The following is a 16,905-nucleotide window of genomic DNA, read 5'->3' as shown; positions in this document are numbered from 1 at the left end:
GTCAGCCTACAGTGAATTTTAAGCAGATTCCTCAAGTACTGCAAACACTCCAGGGCTAGATCCTGCGCCTTAACCTTCAGATTTCTCTTCACAGCCTAGAAATTTTAACAAGGATCATCATCATCATCATCATCACACTCCACGGGGACAACTCCACTGAAAGCGACCTTTGCAAGAAAGCGAGCGTCTGTCATATTTACACTGTAACCCAGACCGCTCTCCCTCCCCTTCTTTTCGCTCATATTTTACATATAAACCCGGGAGATACCAAGATCCGCTTCCAGGGGATCCTGCATATTTTTTTTTTCCCCAGGCTGCCTTGCAAACTCTGTAAGCCGTCGCGATCTGACAGCCAACCAGCGCCGGCGTCCGTGTCCAGAATCGAATCGCCCTCTTTCTCCAGCCGCCGGCGAAGGGGCCAAGCGGCGCGCCAGGGTCGATTAAACCCCAATAAGACGCGGTCTCTCCCTCTCCCCCCCCCCCAACCCCCCGCACTCCCGTCCCCGTCCCTCCCCGCGCCTTTCTTGCAGGGCTCCACCAAGCCCGCCCGGAGCTTCCTGGTCGGTTCTGGCGAAGGGGGGGGGGGAGGGGCGGCGCAGGCAGCGGCGGAAAGCAGACATTGCAGATAAGAAGTGTGCACAGCCCTCGGCCAGGAGTCCTCTTGCGCTGCAGCTGCGTGAGCGTCGGGGCGCCGGGCATGCCGCTGTGACAAGGCGATCGACAAGTTTGCCGCCCCCCCCCCCCCCCGTTCCCCTCCTTCAATCTTGGTCATCATCTCCCGAATCCCCCACAATGCCTTGGTCGGTCTGTCTCCACTCGGAGGGTTGCCTCTGAACAGAAATGTGAGAGGTAAGAGGGCTTCCCGCCTCCCCCCCCCCTCTCTTCTTGTGGACCCTCCTCCCCCCCCTCTTCTTAACTGGGAGGGGGGTTTGTTGGCGGGGATGCGTCTGCAGGGGACGAGCTCTTCCCGTCGTGTTTACAAGCTTTGCACTGGAGGGAAGAGGAAGTGAGCTGGACGGGCTTTTGGGGTTTTTTTTTGGGGGGGGGGATTTTTGCCTTGCCCGGAGAAGCGCAGCCTAGTTCAGGATTCCCCTCTCGCTGCCCAGAAGGTCGCCGCTGCAGCTTTCTGCTCGGAGCGGCCGCTTCTGCCTTGCCGTGTGGCGGAGGTGTCCTCTCTCTCCCTCTCTCTCTCTGCAGGGTCCGTCCGGGGTGCAGTTGTGCAGTCTGTGCACACGCACGCACGCAGACGGTGGAGAAACACCCGCCAAGCAGGTGCACGAAAAGCAGATCCCCCCACGCTCCCCAGTCACTCCCTGACCTTCTCTTTCAAGCTTAAATTACCCCTGAACTTGGCTTGTGGCAGGCCCCTTATTATAGCCCGGCAGAGCTCCAGGGCAGAGGAGGGATGCGCTTGACTTTAGAGACCCTCTTTCAGAGCACTCCCTGGGCACGGAGCGCCTGGTACCGCAGCCTGCCCCACAAGGTCCGGCGGCGAGATGTGGCTGCCTAAACCCCCAGAACACCATTTCTGCCTCCCCCCCCCCTTTTCTGGGGGAAACGAGATGTCATCCGTTTAGTTACTCAGCTGGCTTAGTTAAAAATGTATTTGAAAAAGAAACAAGGATGTGGGCCTGATGTGTTAGAGGAGAGGGGCATTCCTTGCCCACTGCCCATAAATTATGGGTGACATGTTTAGTTGTGCTGCCTTATATGGGCAGTGCTATATTTTGGTACGGTGGCTGTGGCCCAACTTTACAGGGGGAAGGATCCCCCTGCAAAACAAAAATTTAAACATTTTAAAAAATGGAGGAAAAAAAAATAAGAGGCGGGTTACTTTGAAAATGGAGGGGGGAAATACCACTGGTTTGACATGTTTATTGACACGCACACAATTTGTGTATCCAGCAACTGGAGTTTGGTTGGTATGGTGTGCTTTTATAAGAAGTATTTTACAATTTTCTTCCAGAAGTGGGAGATATCAGATCTGTGTTTCCTTTAATGGGCAGGAATTTGTTAATGGCACTGCATCATAAGAAAAATATTATGATTCAGGTTTCTCTAGGGGACTGTTAACTGTGCTGCAGTGTTCAGGGCTGCCTTCAAAGTAGTGCTCTGGCACAGGTAAGGTTTTTTTAAAAGCCAGTCTCTGGGCCCACAGCTTTTAAACGCTAAAGTGCTTGTTTTAGATGTTGGTCTTGTTTCCTTTGCTTAAAACTAGCAGGGAAGAAAAGTTTACCAAGGAACTGTGTAGGAGTATCAGTGACAGCTTGAATATATCATATATATATATATATCATATATATAATATATATATATATATATATATATATATATATATATATATATATATATATATATATATATATATATATATATATATATATGATATATGGTTTTAAGGGTCTTTGGCCTTTTAGTGAAAAGAAAGAGCTTTCAACATCTGACCTCATTGGGTTGGTGTACTTATGTGTGTTGAATTGTAGAAGCACTAGATTGGTTGGATATGTCTTGAATTAAGATTTCCCTAAGTCATATAGTGCTGTGGCACTTTTCTAAATGTTTGTCAGACTTCAGGATGGGCAGACGATTAAGAGTTCCAGAGCTATTTAGATCTTTTAACAGACAGGAGAACGTAGGTAGCCAGTCCTCAGAAGATGCATGGAGAACGGGAAGGAGAACAAAAAGAGAGGAACTAGTTATTATTTTTTTGCCATAGGAAAGATCAGATTCAGAGTTGCAGATGTGGAGAGAAAATGGTATTGCTTAATGAGTTTTCTGTAGCCTGTCAAGTAGACAGTGCAATCGCATTGCAAAATCTGCAGTTGACCCACCATGACTCAAGAAGACCAGAGAAAGTTGCACCAGGGAGACACATTAAAGTGACATTAGCAGGCATCAGAATATAGACATTAGATTGAGAAGTATAGTTTCATTTGCTTGCACAGGATATATATATATATATAATTGTCAACTCTTTGCAAGGGAGTCTGATTTTGGAGGCATGTTAATTATTTCCTCTTCTCACAGTAAACTGAAGGTCAAGGAGCGAAGAAACGCTGTCATTTAAAAAAAATAAATAGCGAAGTAGTTGTTTTAATGCTGATGTCAAAATTAGAGGAAGTACAAACTGACTGGCCAAACAGCTTATGCAGTCTTATACAGAATGACAGGAGATTTCCAAGGCAGACAAGAAGAGAGGCATGTCAATGAAATAATCTGGGGTTGGGGAGAGAAAGAGAGAGAGAGTCTACAGGCCATGTAGAAGATATTTATGGAAGATAAACCTAGTGCTCTTTAACTCTATCAATGCAGACAGCATAAACATGTTTTTTTTTTTGAATTTGCTTGTCAAATTGTGCTCCTTTAAAATACCTTTTTTCTGTAGAATTCCCACTGTAGAATTCTTTGGTCTGATTTAGAAACCAGCTTCTTCACTGGCAAACCTTATGCTTCCCTCTCCCCCTTCCCCCTCAGACTTGTATACTTTCTCCCCTCCCTTTCCTGGTTAGCAGTAACTGTGGCATGGTATGACATCTGAACTAGAGTAACCATAGTTACCAATAACGATAGTTTTCTCTCATGCTCTATAGTTTGAGTTTAGGGTCTAATCCTGGATCCAATCTCTGATTTGAGAGCGGTAACTGTAATTGGTTCAAATATCATGGTAAAAACTTCTATTTTTCTGTGGTGAGAACACTTGTGTAGCATCGTGGTTAGTGTGTCTGACATAGGATCTGGGAGACTTGAGTTCAAATCCCCATTCTTCCATGAGGCTTTCTGGGTAAACTTTGCCCAAGTCTCTCTCTCTCTCTCTCTCTCTCTCTCTGTCTAACCTACCTCATAGGGTTGTTGTGAGGTTAGGGAGAATAATGTTAATTAACTTTGCAAGAAGAGCAGGAAAGAAATGTTCCAAATAAATGAATTAGCAGATATATAAATATATAAATAAAACCAAGGAAGGGAGACAGGATTTTTACGTGCAGCAAGGAACCCTGTGGGATGTTTATGATTGCCAGACTGTTAAGAGGAAAAATTTAATAAAAGCACAAAACAAAAATGTGGAAGATGGAAGTTATGTCTGCAACTTATATTTCATTTACATCCTTGGGCAAGGGTGCAGGACAGGGTATTTTTTGTTCTAGCAAAAGTAATGTGGGGGATAGCTTAGACTAAGAGACAGAGACTTGGAGAAGGCTGCTCAGTTTGTTTAATGACAATTTGGAAATATGAACCTGACTTTCCCATGTACATGTTCAAAACTTCTATCCCTGCATCACCTTGAAATTTCTAGGAGAATGGTGAGCTGGCTTATATACTGAACTGCTGGCTCATTGCTGTATCTTCAAAGGCCTCAATAGGAACAGCTTTGGGGCCATATGAATTTTTGCCAACTAGGAGGGAAAAATATCTGAGATGGAAAAGAGGGAATATTAGAGGTCACTAACAGTCACCTGTAACTGAGGAAAATGTAAGAATGGAATATTCCATAGCTATTGCAGATACTCTATTTGGATTCCATTCTTAGAATAATGATTTCTGGAGTCCACGTTTTAAAATATTCACAGATAAATCATTTCTTTTTTCAGCCATTATACCCAGAGTCTTTTGCAGCAGAAGGTTTCAATGCCAAACCATTTAGGTTAATAATATCTTGAAAGTTAATCCTTAAGCATGATACTTGAGGAGCAATCTAGTAATTTTCTATGTAGGCCTTAAAGAAGCCTTCACATTGCAGGTAATTATGCAACAGTAAATTTCCTTTGACTTGGTTTGACCGAGCAGCAACAGTGGCTGATGCTTGATCAACCTATTGGTGGCCTGAAACAGTTCTCTATGACCCAGTTGTGAATTGTGTTTACACAACTGAAGGGATGATGAAATTGCCCAAACATAGATGAGTGAACTTGATCAAAGCCATCTGATATTTAAGCTGGAGAGGTAGTTCTTGGCATTTATAGGGTTCAAAATATGTGGCCAAAGTCCATAGAGCTATTTTAGGCATGCCCAAAGATGAAGCATATATTCTCTGAGAAATCTACTGTTCTTCTCCTTTAACCAGTAGACAGCCATGTCATATCACAAGCTGCTTTTGACATACCATATTTCCCAGAGTGGTTTGCAGTATGGTGTGTTAAGGAGGTTCCCATTTTAGAAGCACAAGGTCAAAGACCTCATGTGATGGAAGACTGGTTGCGTAGCACTTTGGATCTCTGCCTGGTCCTTTATAATATGCTTTAGTTCTATGCTATATTATCACTAAACTTGGGAGGTATATGCATATCAGATGAAATATTATTGTGAAGAAATTCATCTGCCTTTTCAAAAGTCTATACTTGTATAGATTGATATGAATTATTATTAAAATCATAAAATACCATGTAATGCTTACTTCTCAGGAACATTTTCCAAATAAATACTGTATGCTCTGGATCATGGTGCTTAAAAAATAGAAATTTGGAATTAGGTAGTAGATATCTTTGAACATCCTCCTTTCACATGGATGGGTTGCTTAACTGATTAATTCCATGGATTCTCAGTTTGGTCAATGTCATTTCTCTAATTCTGATGGAACTCTTATGTTGTCCAGTGAGGTAAGATTTGTCATGGCACGTTGCAGATGGAATATGCAGTAAAATTGCTAGAACTACTTGTGTTGTGACACAGGTTGTAGAAAGAGAATTCCCTCTGCCTCATCCTGAGAGGGAATGATGGACAGGATTGAGGAAGGAGGGGAATTAAACTCTGGTGGAGGAACTATGGACACCCTCTACTCAGAAGCCCATAAAAATTTTCAGGCAACATCACACTGCCCAAGATATGAAGTGCTACATATTTAAACATAGCCCTTTAGACCAGCCACGACCCAGTAGGATGTTCTGTACAAGACCCACATGCTTGTGACCTTAGCTGTACATGGCTCTCGTTGAATTATCTGCTTCCAGTTCCTTTAGCCTTTCACTGGGTAATATTTTCCCAGGGGAAAACTGGATTGTGGCCCCAGACTATTTTTTAAAACTAGGTTATTAATCATACTAACCTATGACTTACTACCACATGATAACTAGGTTTTCGTGTCAAGATTGTCAGAGTAAGGATATAGAAGGCATAGGCTGATTCATGTAGTATTTTTATGAATAGTAGCCAGGTGCCTGAGGATCCATTGGATATCATTGCAGTTGATGTGATTTGAAAGTTGTCTTTGGTATCTACACTTGCCTATAATTTATTGATGATGCAATCAGTGGAAGAGTATGTGTCTGAAAACTAGTCCACATAGACAATATGCTGGAAGGGGAGATAGTGGCACAAGAAACCCAGTTGCCACATAAATATCTTATCTTGCGATGCAGAATGTTATAGTATAGCTCGGTGGTTCTCAACCTGGGGGTCAGGACCCCTTTGGGGGTTGAATGACCCTCTCACAGGGGTCGCGGCAGGGTGAGCAACTTAGCTGAGAACCACCACCCCCCAACCCAATTTATATGCAATCATGAACAATGGATCTTCATGCCATTGGTCAGTTTTGGTTTAATTTCTATGAAAGAACACTTGCATACTTTTATGGTTGTGGGTCACCACAACATGAGGAACTGTATTAAAGGGTCACGCCATTAGGAAGGTTGAGAACCACTGGTATAGCCCAATCTGGTCAGATCTCAGAAGCTAAGCAAGGCCGATACTTGGATGGGATACTGCCAAGGAAGACTTTGCAGAGGAAAGCAGTGGCAAACCACCTCTGCTTAACCACTTGCCTTGAAAACCCTACGGGGTTACCATAAGTCAAGTGCGACTTGGCGGCACTTTACAGGCATACACATCTTCATATCTTTGGCAGGCCTCGCTGCATTTCCAGTTATGGTCTGGAGCATCTCATTGGATTTGAATAAAATTTCTAAACAGATATGCCAAGTGCTGCACATCTGATGACATTTATTAGCTCTTTAATTTAAATTTTGTCAGTGCTCCAGTGACTGTGTACAAATACACATTTTGCCTTTCAGTCCATGTGAATGTGCATTAACCAGTAACAGCATTATTGGGTGGCTACTATTTTGAGTCGCTGAAAGGAGACACGGTTTATTGATTGAAAGTTTAGATTCCCAGAAGGGATGGATTATTGTAGAATTCATACTGTGGCTGGAATAGGCAGACTTAAAGAAAGCCATGTTGCTTTCTATTTGGGATGCAGTTTTAGCAGCCATTATGTGGCTGAAAACATACTTCTGGCCTACATGATAGGAAAATGCAGGGAAAAGCCCTCTGATTAGGTGGACAGAATGTCTTCAGGCCTATATGACCAGAATGGCATTTTTTTGTGAGTTGCAGTGCAATTTTAAACAGAGTCATACCCTTCGTGGGCTCAGTTCCATTTAGGATTGGACTATTAGGTCGGCTTTAAAGTTGTTTTAACACTGGCATTCCCCTGAAAAGAGTTAAGAGGGGCAAGAAAATACAGTGATTGTGCACTGTTCTTAAAAAGGTTAAAAGACCACAGTAAACAGCATGGAAGGCTTGCCAAAATGTGAGGTGGAAGGGACCTCTAGGAGCAGGATTGGAAGGTATTTTGGGCTGCTGAAGGAAGGAGGTGGGAAAACTTTGTTTTGTGGGCATAAGTGCTTGGCCTGCTGAAACACTAGTGTAGATCTAAGTGTTATTCTCTACAAAGGTTTTTATATCTTTTTATATTTTCTTGTGCATTATTTAAGATTACAATGCGTTGGAACTTGTGATAAATCAAGTGTTTGTTTGTTTTTTTCCCTAAGAAAAATTAGAAGCACATTTCAGCATAGGAACTGAAGGTTGCTATTGTTGTTGTTAGCGTGCTAATGGAGGTGACCCACTAAAAGCTGTGCAACGTACTTTTAGCAAAGTCTCACTGGTAACTGCAAAACACAACTTTAATCTCTTCTCCTTTCTTTCCTGTAATTGAAATGAAGAAATGCAGTCAACTTTCCATCTTTACCTGCTAGGTTAGAAATAATAATAATACTTGGACAAAATAGACGCTAATTACTTATAGAGAGTTGTGATGGTCTAGGAACTTGGCTTCTCTTTTAGTGCTCTTAAGGACAACAGCCCAGAACTATATTTCTTCTTCACATCACTGAAAGCTACATGTGGGAGAACAGAGCTTGTACAAATATACTGGGATAACATATGTTTGTCTGATGTAGAATTATAACTTGGAGACTCTTTAAGAGCCCACTCATTCATTATGTGAATTTCAATCTGACATGAGTCGTGCGTGTGTGCCTTTTTTTCTCATTATAGGAAAAATAACACAAGTGATTTACTAAATTTATTTGGATAGGATATAGCCCTAATCACGTGATCATGGAAATATGGTATGCAGACTATTGGGGTACAAGACCATTCACTACTTATTTACTTTGCAGGGCTACAAAGGCAGGAAAATCAAGTTTTTAAAATGCTATTTTTGATATTTTACTCATCAGTGTGCATGGGGCATCTAGGTATCTGGTACAGGCAGTGCCACAGATTTATCTGATGAATGCTGACAATCCTAGACAAATGTTGTGAATTTTGGGAAATACAATGCTGGTACCTTAGTGTGATTGTTAGTGGTATATATCCAAGAATGGAGGGAGGGAATTTTTTTGACATTCATATAATTCACTTGGGTTATTTGGTGCTCCCATGAGAATTTGATATTCACCGTGTTTTGGAAACCCACTGTGACTTATATATTACTCAGAACTTATATTATAATGCTAGAAATAACTTTCAAAACTTGACCTTTATTTTTCAAATGAGGCTAAGGATTAGGCTGTAAAAGAAATGGGGTTTGATGTTAAAAGATATGAGCCATGAAATGCACAGATGCAGTCACAACTTCCTGCAGGCAAGAATGGTGCTGTCTTATGGAGGACCCAGTTTTGTAGCCATTGTCCAGACAAATGGTCCCTGGAGACAGTTGGAGCAGATATTAGGGAGCTGTTCTGCAATATGTCCCTATACCACCTTAAATCTGTGGAGTTCAACATTACTAGTTCATGGGTTATGTTAGTCTTTCTAAATGTTTTTACTGTTGAGAAACCCCTGAAAAAAAAAAAAAACCTGGTTGAGAAAGCCTCCTCTAAAGCTTAAACCCTGGAAATATTGTTGGCTCAGTTTGTAGAATGGAGGGCAGTTTGTTCAGGAGGGCTTTTCTTTAACCATATTAGGACTGTACTGAAACAGAATGATTCCGCACTTCAGACTATACCACTGTGTATAGAGTGTATTATCTTCTTGGGGCTCATATTACTCTGGGGTTGCAGCATTGTTTTCTACTGACAATAGTTTCTTTTGGTCTTTATACCTTCAGTTCTTCATGCTATGCTTATTCAGATTTATGTATTCCTAGGCTGAGTACACTGTCTGTTCACAGCAGCAGCCCAAAATTACTATTATGGCTGAATCCTCATACTTCGGTATGGTCAAATTATGATTTTCCATCAAAAAAGACAGCTGTGTGGTGCACCTGTTAAAATGTTAGCACCAGAGAGTACAGAGTTCAGACATTTGACAGAAAACTTAATGGGTAACTTTGGGTTTTTCATTTTTTCCCTCAGTTTAACTTTAGAATCATAGAATCATAGAGTTGGAAGGTACCTCCAGGGTCATCTAGTCCAACCCCCTGAACAATGCAGGATCTCACAACTACCTGCCCACCCATAGTGACCCCAATTTCATGCCCAAGTGATCCCTCCATCAAAAATCTTCCTCACTGGGTTATTGTGAAAATAAATTAGGAGAGGGGAAAACCATGTATATCACCTTGAAAACTGTATGAGAAGGGCAGGATAAAAAAATACATTAACTAAATGATAAATTTACTTGTACATAAAGTTAAAAAAAGGTAAAGGTATCCCCTGTGCAAGCACTGAGTCATGTCTGACCCTTGGGGTGACGACCTCCAGCGTCTTCATGGCAGACTCAATACGGGGTGGTTTGTCAGTGCCTTCCCCAGTCATTAATATTGACCCCCCAGCAAGCAAGCTTGGTACTCATTTTACCCACCTTGGAAGGCGGAGTCAACCTTGAGCCGGCTGCTGGGATTGAACTCCTGGCCTCATGGGCAAAGCTTTCAGACTGCATGGCTGCTGCCTTACCACTCTGTGCCACAAGAGGCTCATTACATAAAGTTAGAGAGAAAGTTATCCAAGAAAGTCCAAGAATCATTCATACTATGCTGGACCAATCTAGTGTATGCTGCATCTTTATTTCAAATAAAACAATTCTTCAATTTGCTACTGGCTGTAAAACTCACTTTGGTGCATCAGTACCCATTCTAACTTTGCAAGATGTGAAGATATGCAAATTGTTGGTTATTGCTGATTATATAAAAATTAACTTGTGTTAGTGCATTTTGAGATCAAGACAAATAAAAAATAGGTCTCTTGTTTTTCTGCATTGTCATTTCTGTATAATGGTTTCCTCTGTAGCTAGTATTTATTTAACAAATACTATTGTATTTCATCCTTACTTTGTGGAAACCAATCAAACTCTTGTCTGCATTTGTTTATGATTGTTTCTTTTTATTTCTTGATTCATTATCGGTTTGTTTTAAAACATAATGAAAGATTGCTTAAAATTTTTAAAGTAAGATTAAAAAGCCAGCCTCAGCAAAGGAGCTAAAGTAGTTGAATCTGTGGTGTTAATAATAATATCTCTGTTTTATAGCCTGTCCTTCCTGATTGGCTCAGGGTGGTAATAACAAAATAAAATGTTTGGAAGCTGTAGCTGGGTGGTTGGAGCAGAGTCACCTGAAACTCAACCCCTCCAAGACAGAAGTCCTGAGGCTGGGAAGGAAGGTGGCAGATCAGGAAGTACACCCACACACCTTGGCAGGGATGCACATCTTGCCCTTTTCCAGGAATCTGGGGGGTGATCCTGGGTGCCTCCCTTTCTATGGAGTCCCAGGTCACAGCTGTAGTGCCCATGGTGTTCTTCCATCTGCGCCATGCAAAGCTACTACCTATCGTCAGATTGCTTGGCCACCGTTATCCATGCAGTGGTCACCTCAAGACTAGTCTTCTGTAATTCGTTCCACGCAGGCCTACCCTTGTCCCTGACCCAGAAATTTCAGCTGATGCAAAATATGGCTGCTAGGGTCCTCATGAGAACATCTAGGAGGGCACATATCCAGCCTGTGTTGAGGCAGCTGCATTGGTTACCAGTTGTGACCCAGATCAGGATGAAGGTTCTGCTGTTAACCTTTAAGTCCATTCATGATCTGGGCCCCTCATATATGCAGGACTGCCTATCTCATGTACCCCGCAGGGCACTTTGTTCTGTGAGTTTGAATCTGTTGGAGGTCCCTGGTCCGAGGGAGGTTCGCTTAGCCTCAATCAGGGCCAGGGCCTCCTTAGTCCTGGCTCCTGCCTGGTGGAATGAGCTCCCAGGAGAGCTAAGGGCCCTGATGGAACTGTCTCAGTTCTGCAGGGCCTGAAAGACTGAGTTCTTTACCAGGTCTTTGGTTGAGGCAAGGGTTGGGATGATCCATCAGCTCCCCTGTTCTCCCCCCAGAACACTGGTTACAGCAAAGGTCTGTTGAGTAGGGGAGAGAGGTAGGATTGTTGCAACAAGTAGAGGTTTATAGGGGTATATTGTTTTTAGGGGATTTTATTTTGGTTTTATTGTTGTGAACCACCAAGAGCCAATGTGTGGGAGGGGTGTTATATAAATTGAAACATAAATAAATAAAACAAATAATATAATTTACATAATTAAAACAATATATAAATTATATTTATTACTGCCACCTTAAAAATCTTACTGAGAGGGTTTAGTTTATATTGGCTAAGTCAATATTTTGTAGGCAGGGAGGCCAGTGTTTCTTCCATGTTAATTCCTGACCTCAACCATAGGCTCTGTCTTACAAGCCCTTTGGAACTGTAGAAGGTCCCAGAGGGCCCTGATCTCACCAGGGAGTGTATCCCACCAGTCTTACTTCTTTTGGTCTGGGCACTCTGAGCATGTTCTGATCCTTTGATTTTAATGTACTTTGGGGGGAATAACATAAGAAGCTATTGACTACCACTCCATCAACTGTAATACATACATACATACATACAGACAGTCAGACAGACATGTATAGATATGTATAGATATATTTTTTTAAAATTGTGGTTTTGCTGTGTGCCAATCCCATAGAGTGGTCACCCTGGGGAGGACAGGAAGGCTCTTCTGTTATTATACAACTATTTTGAATGGAGATGTTGGGGGTTGAACCTAGGACCTTCTGCATATCAAGCAGATGCTCTACTACATTTTGTATGAAAACTACCACACTTGTATTTGATTTTTCCATTAAGTATGAGACTGCTTTTGTAAAGGTGGAAGCATATGAATAAAGTAGAGTACTCAATAACATACATATAAATAGCTCAGATTTTAAGTGTAACAACAGATAAGTGTTTGCTATATAAAGTGATGAGGCAAGTAACGCCTACATGCTTTGGAGGTTTTTAAAGATATTTTTTTTTCTGAGTTTAAGAAATTGCTCCAGGAAAGGGAATAAAAAAACTTTAGTTAATGAATTGATTCTAGTTATTGCACAATTTAAAAAAATCTTTTCTAATATGGGTATCAAACAGCATTCTTTAAGCATCTGGTACTTTATGAGTCAAACATAGTTCACCAGCTTTAAGAAGATAATGTTTTAGGCCTGAATGTACTCTGAAATAATACTTCTATATCTCACATTTATATTAATTTTTTTACAATAAAATAAATATTGGTATACTGCCCCATCCTCTCAGCTTGAAGCAGATAACAACATTATAAAAGCATGCACAATAAAATTATACAATAAGTAACAGTATTACAATTTAAACCCACCTCCTAATACTAATTCCCTATAAAGTCTTATAGATTTTGGAGGGGTCTCCATTGGTGGGTGTTTCATGAAGGGAGGTCAGTATTCCTTGGCTGGCCTCAACCGTAGGCCTGGTGGAACAGCTCACTTTTGCAGGGCCACCGGAATTCTGTGAGATCCCAGAGGGCCCTGATCTCGGGCAGAGCGTTCCACCATGCTGATAAAACTGGATGGATCTTGTCAATTTGGTGATAAACCTGCATTTTTGCATCACGGTGAAGTGAAACTTGATCAGATCAGGAACTCTAGAATTGTGATTAGCATGAAGGGGGACTTGGAGGCGCAAGACACCAGAGAAGCATGAGCATGCAAATATGTTTCATGCCCACCAGAAACAGAGAGTTGTTATGCGTCTTGTATGTCACCATCCTACCTAGTGTTTCATGTAGGCTAAATGAATGCTTATGAGATGCAGTGAAAACTGCGAAGAACGAAGAGGTCACAGCCTCTGTTGCCTCTACTAGCTCCTGCCCTGCATAATTATTCAAAACAATTTGGTCATTGATGTCCCTAGTGAGTGGACTAGAAATTTCTAAATTGGCTATTAGCTGTGAGGCTTTTGTGAGCTTTTTTTGCAGAGAAAATCTTGTTGCTTTGCCAGGACTTTTAAGCCGAAATTAATGCAGGTAGTGAACTAGAGACCCCTTAGCTATCTCAGGGTCCAATTTTGAACCGTTTCAGTCCATTCTTCCTAGCTGATGTGGACAGAGTTCTGTCAGCAGTTTGGCCTGTCACGTGCTGCCTGGACCCATGCTCCTTGTGGGTGATGAAAGCCTTGATGAAAGGATACAGGTCCCAATCTGGAACATCATCAACTTATTCCTGCTGTCAGAGATTTTCTTGGAGAAACTGAAGGAAGCAGTGGTGAGACTGCTTTTGAATAAAAATCAATGCTGGATAATGCCAGCCAACTACCACCTGGTATTGTACCTGCCAGACCTAAGGAAGGTAGCTGAGTGTGCAATCATGGAAGAACTGCAGAGCTTTCTGTTGGAAACATCAACCCTTGACCTTTTCCATTCTGGCTTCAGGCCTGGTCATGGAGTAGAGATAGCTCTGATCGTCCTTATAGACATTCTTGGAAGGAAACTGGATCTAAGTGGGTTGGTGCTACTGATTCTCTTAGATCTCACAGTAGTGGTCAACATGGTTGATCATGGGCTGCTTGCCCAGAGACTAACCGATGCAGGGATACAGGGCATAGCCTTGCAATGGCTATTTTGGGGATAGAGGGTGGCAGTTGCGAATGGTATCTCCCAGTGGCGTGCACTAACTTGTGGGGTGACATAGGGAGCCATTCTCTCCCTGATGTTATTTAACATCTACATTTGCCCTTTCAGCCAGCTAATCCAAAGTTTTGGACTAGGGTTCTACCAGTATGCTCATGACATTCAGCTGTATATGTTAATGGACAGTCATTCATGTGAGCATTGACCAGCTGCCTAGAGGCAGTGACAGACTGGCTCAAGTGGAGCAAGTTGAATCCAGATAAGACGGAGGTCCTCTGGCTGTCGGCTTGCCCCAGATGAGGCGCTATGACTCCTGATCCTTGACAGGGCTCAACTAACCGCTTTAACAACTGTCTAAGTTCACAAAATCAGCATTTCTGTCAGATGACTGTCTAGCCCAGGGGTAGTCAAACTGTGGCCCTCCAGATGTCTATGGATTACAATTATCATGGGAATTGTAGTCCATGGACATCTGGAGGGCCTTAGTTTGACTACCTCTGGTCTAGCTTCTGCTTAAAAACGTCCAAGGAAGGAGAACTCATCACTTACCGAGGAGGCCTGTTCCACTGAGGATGCTCTTTAGCTGTCAGGAACTTTTTCAAGATGTTTAGACAAAAATTCTTTTGAATTAATTTCATTCCATTGGTTCTGCTCCGACCCTCTGGGGCAACAGAAAACAACTTTGCTCCATCTTCTGTAGGACAGCCCTTCAAGAATTTGAAGATGGTTATCGTATCACCTCTGGGTCGCTTTCTATCCAGGCTAAACAGACCAAGCTCCCTCAACCTTTCCTCATACAACTTGATCTCCAAACCCCTCACCAGCTTTGTAGCCCTCCCGTGGACATGCTCCAATTTCTCTACATTTTTCTTCAGTTGTAGTGCCCAAAACTGAACACAGTATTCCAGAGGTCTTACCAGAATTGAGTAAAGCGGTAACATTACCTTGCATGACCTGGACGCTGTACTTAGTTTAATACAACCCAGAATCCTGTTTGCCTTTTAAGTTACCAAATCGTACTGCTGACTCATGTTCAATGTATAGTCTGCTAAGACTGTCAAATACTTTCCACACGTACTATTGCCAAGACAAGTCTCACACATCCTATTGTGATGCATATGGTTTTTCCTACCTAAATGAAGAACTATGTTTATCACTATATAAATTAATTTTATTCATTTTAGCCCTGTTTTCTAGCCTGTCAATTTCGTTGTGTATTCTGGTGTGTTTGCTACCCCTCCCAGTTTAGTGCCATCTGCAATTTAATAAGAACCCCCTCTATTCCTTCATCCAATTAATTTCTAAATAGGTTTGATCCCTGTTATGTGTTGAATTACATTTGACTGCACTGCAATATGATATTTATCCCAAATAATTTGCCCACCATCCAGACTCTTTGGATTACCTGGATATTATGCTACTAAGGGTTTTCTGAAGTCAGTTTTAATAATCAGTATAGTCTAATGATAAAGTCATGTTATCACCATTTGTGCTGTTCAGGAACACTTTAGCTTGTATACATTTGTCTCAGTTTTGTCTAGACAATAGACACACAGTGGATGGCATTTTGCACAATTTGCCTGTTCTGGAAATTTTACAAATGGAGGTCTGTTTCCATCCCTTGGTCATGGGAGTTTGAAATGTGGAGGGAGAAGGGGGGGGGGAATGAAACAATACAAAGCTAAGAGTGTTTCATTTTATGGTCAGGGATGGGAAAATGTGTTAAAGAACTTTTAACCCCAGGCTACCAAAATCTAATATTTAATACCAAATTATTTTAGGAGTATTTATCTCAATATACATTGGGCCCAAGATATGTCAGGGTTATACATAGGATTACCAGCATTGCCTATGATATTTTGAGGGCAGAGTCTGGGGAGGGTGGCACTTAGAGAGGATGTGATGTCCCTTCCAGATAACACTTGGTATTTCTCTAGTTGTTTATGGACTTTTGCATGCCATTGTGTGTCACTATGGAGAATATTTTCTGGCTATTTTCCCTCTTATTCCTCAATTTCTCAAAGGTGGGAAAATGGGGTCACGGGGAAGGGTTTAACATCTGTGGGTGACAAATGGCAAGATTAATAAAATGAAATGCCAGAACCTTTAATTCTAGGATACAAAAAGTTAGTGTTTTTTTGTTAAAATTAGTGAGTAATCTTGGAATAACTAACTGTCTATCTGGTTTGAAAATATCAGATGCCATAAGAGTTACTAACTTCTATGGATATTGTATACTTCTGACTGAGTAATTGACAAGCTCCACCATAGGTTCACATATCTTCTGCTAGTATGTCCTTTGTGTTTGGAAGGCCTACAGAACAAACGTTTGTAAAAAAGACCCAAGGGAACACAAAGCATTCTTAAAATAGTCGTTCGATTCCTGAGTCTTTTCTTGTCTTTCAAAGCTGACTTACCACAATGTCAACAGCCATGTCTTGTGATGCTGAAAAACTGTGCTGAAGCTTTCACCTACTGTACTGCTTGATCTCATTCCATTCTGCCCACTACAAAGTCAAATGTTGTCATTCTAAGAAATTACAGTAATGTTAAACAATTATAAAAATTGTAAACCAACTGCAAAAATTAAAAATAATGGCATCTAGGAAAGAGAGCTACTATCTCTTAAATACACCAATTCTGTCAGTTTGGATAGCTTAACTGCTTGCCAGACCATATTAATAAAGGTTTTTACATTCAGTTGCTTTTTCAAGTTTTTGATATTTTCATTTTAACAACTGTAAGAAGATCTGGTAGAGTTGGGCGCTTCAGTGCCTGAAGCGGCCAGCCTCT

The 16,905-nt window shown here is 41.6% G+C and overlaps 1 protein-coding gene across 10 annotated transcripts in view; it reads left to right on the top strand.

Moving 5' to 3' along the window:
* The first annotated feature begins 348 nt into the window (after nucleotides 1–348).
* MBNL1 (muscleblind like splicing regulator 1) overlaps nucleotides 349–16,905 on the top strand; it is a 186,263-nt gene continuing 169,706 nt past the window's right edge. For 2 of the 10 annotated variants that reach the window (XM_077348653.1, XM_077348642.1), the window contains exon 1: nucleotides 358–849. The gene's annotated coding sequence lies outside the window, so the exon portion shown is untranslated. Of the gene's footprint in view, nucleotides 850–16,905 lie in introns of all 10 variants that reach the window. The other 8 variants (XM_077348650.1, XM_077348649.1, XM_077348652.1 and 5 more) reach the window with 8 other exon arrangements.

This window comes from Paroedura picta, chromosome 8, assembly GCF_049243985.1.
Source record: "Paroedura picta isolate Pp20150507F chromosome 8, Ppicta_v3.0, whole genome shotgun sequence".
NCBI classification, from domain to species: Eukaryota; Metazoa; Chordata; class Lepidosauria; order Squamata; family Gekkonidae; genus Paroedura; species Paroedura picta.
This window is presented reverse-complemented; position numbering and strand designations above follow the sequence as displayed.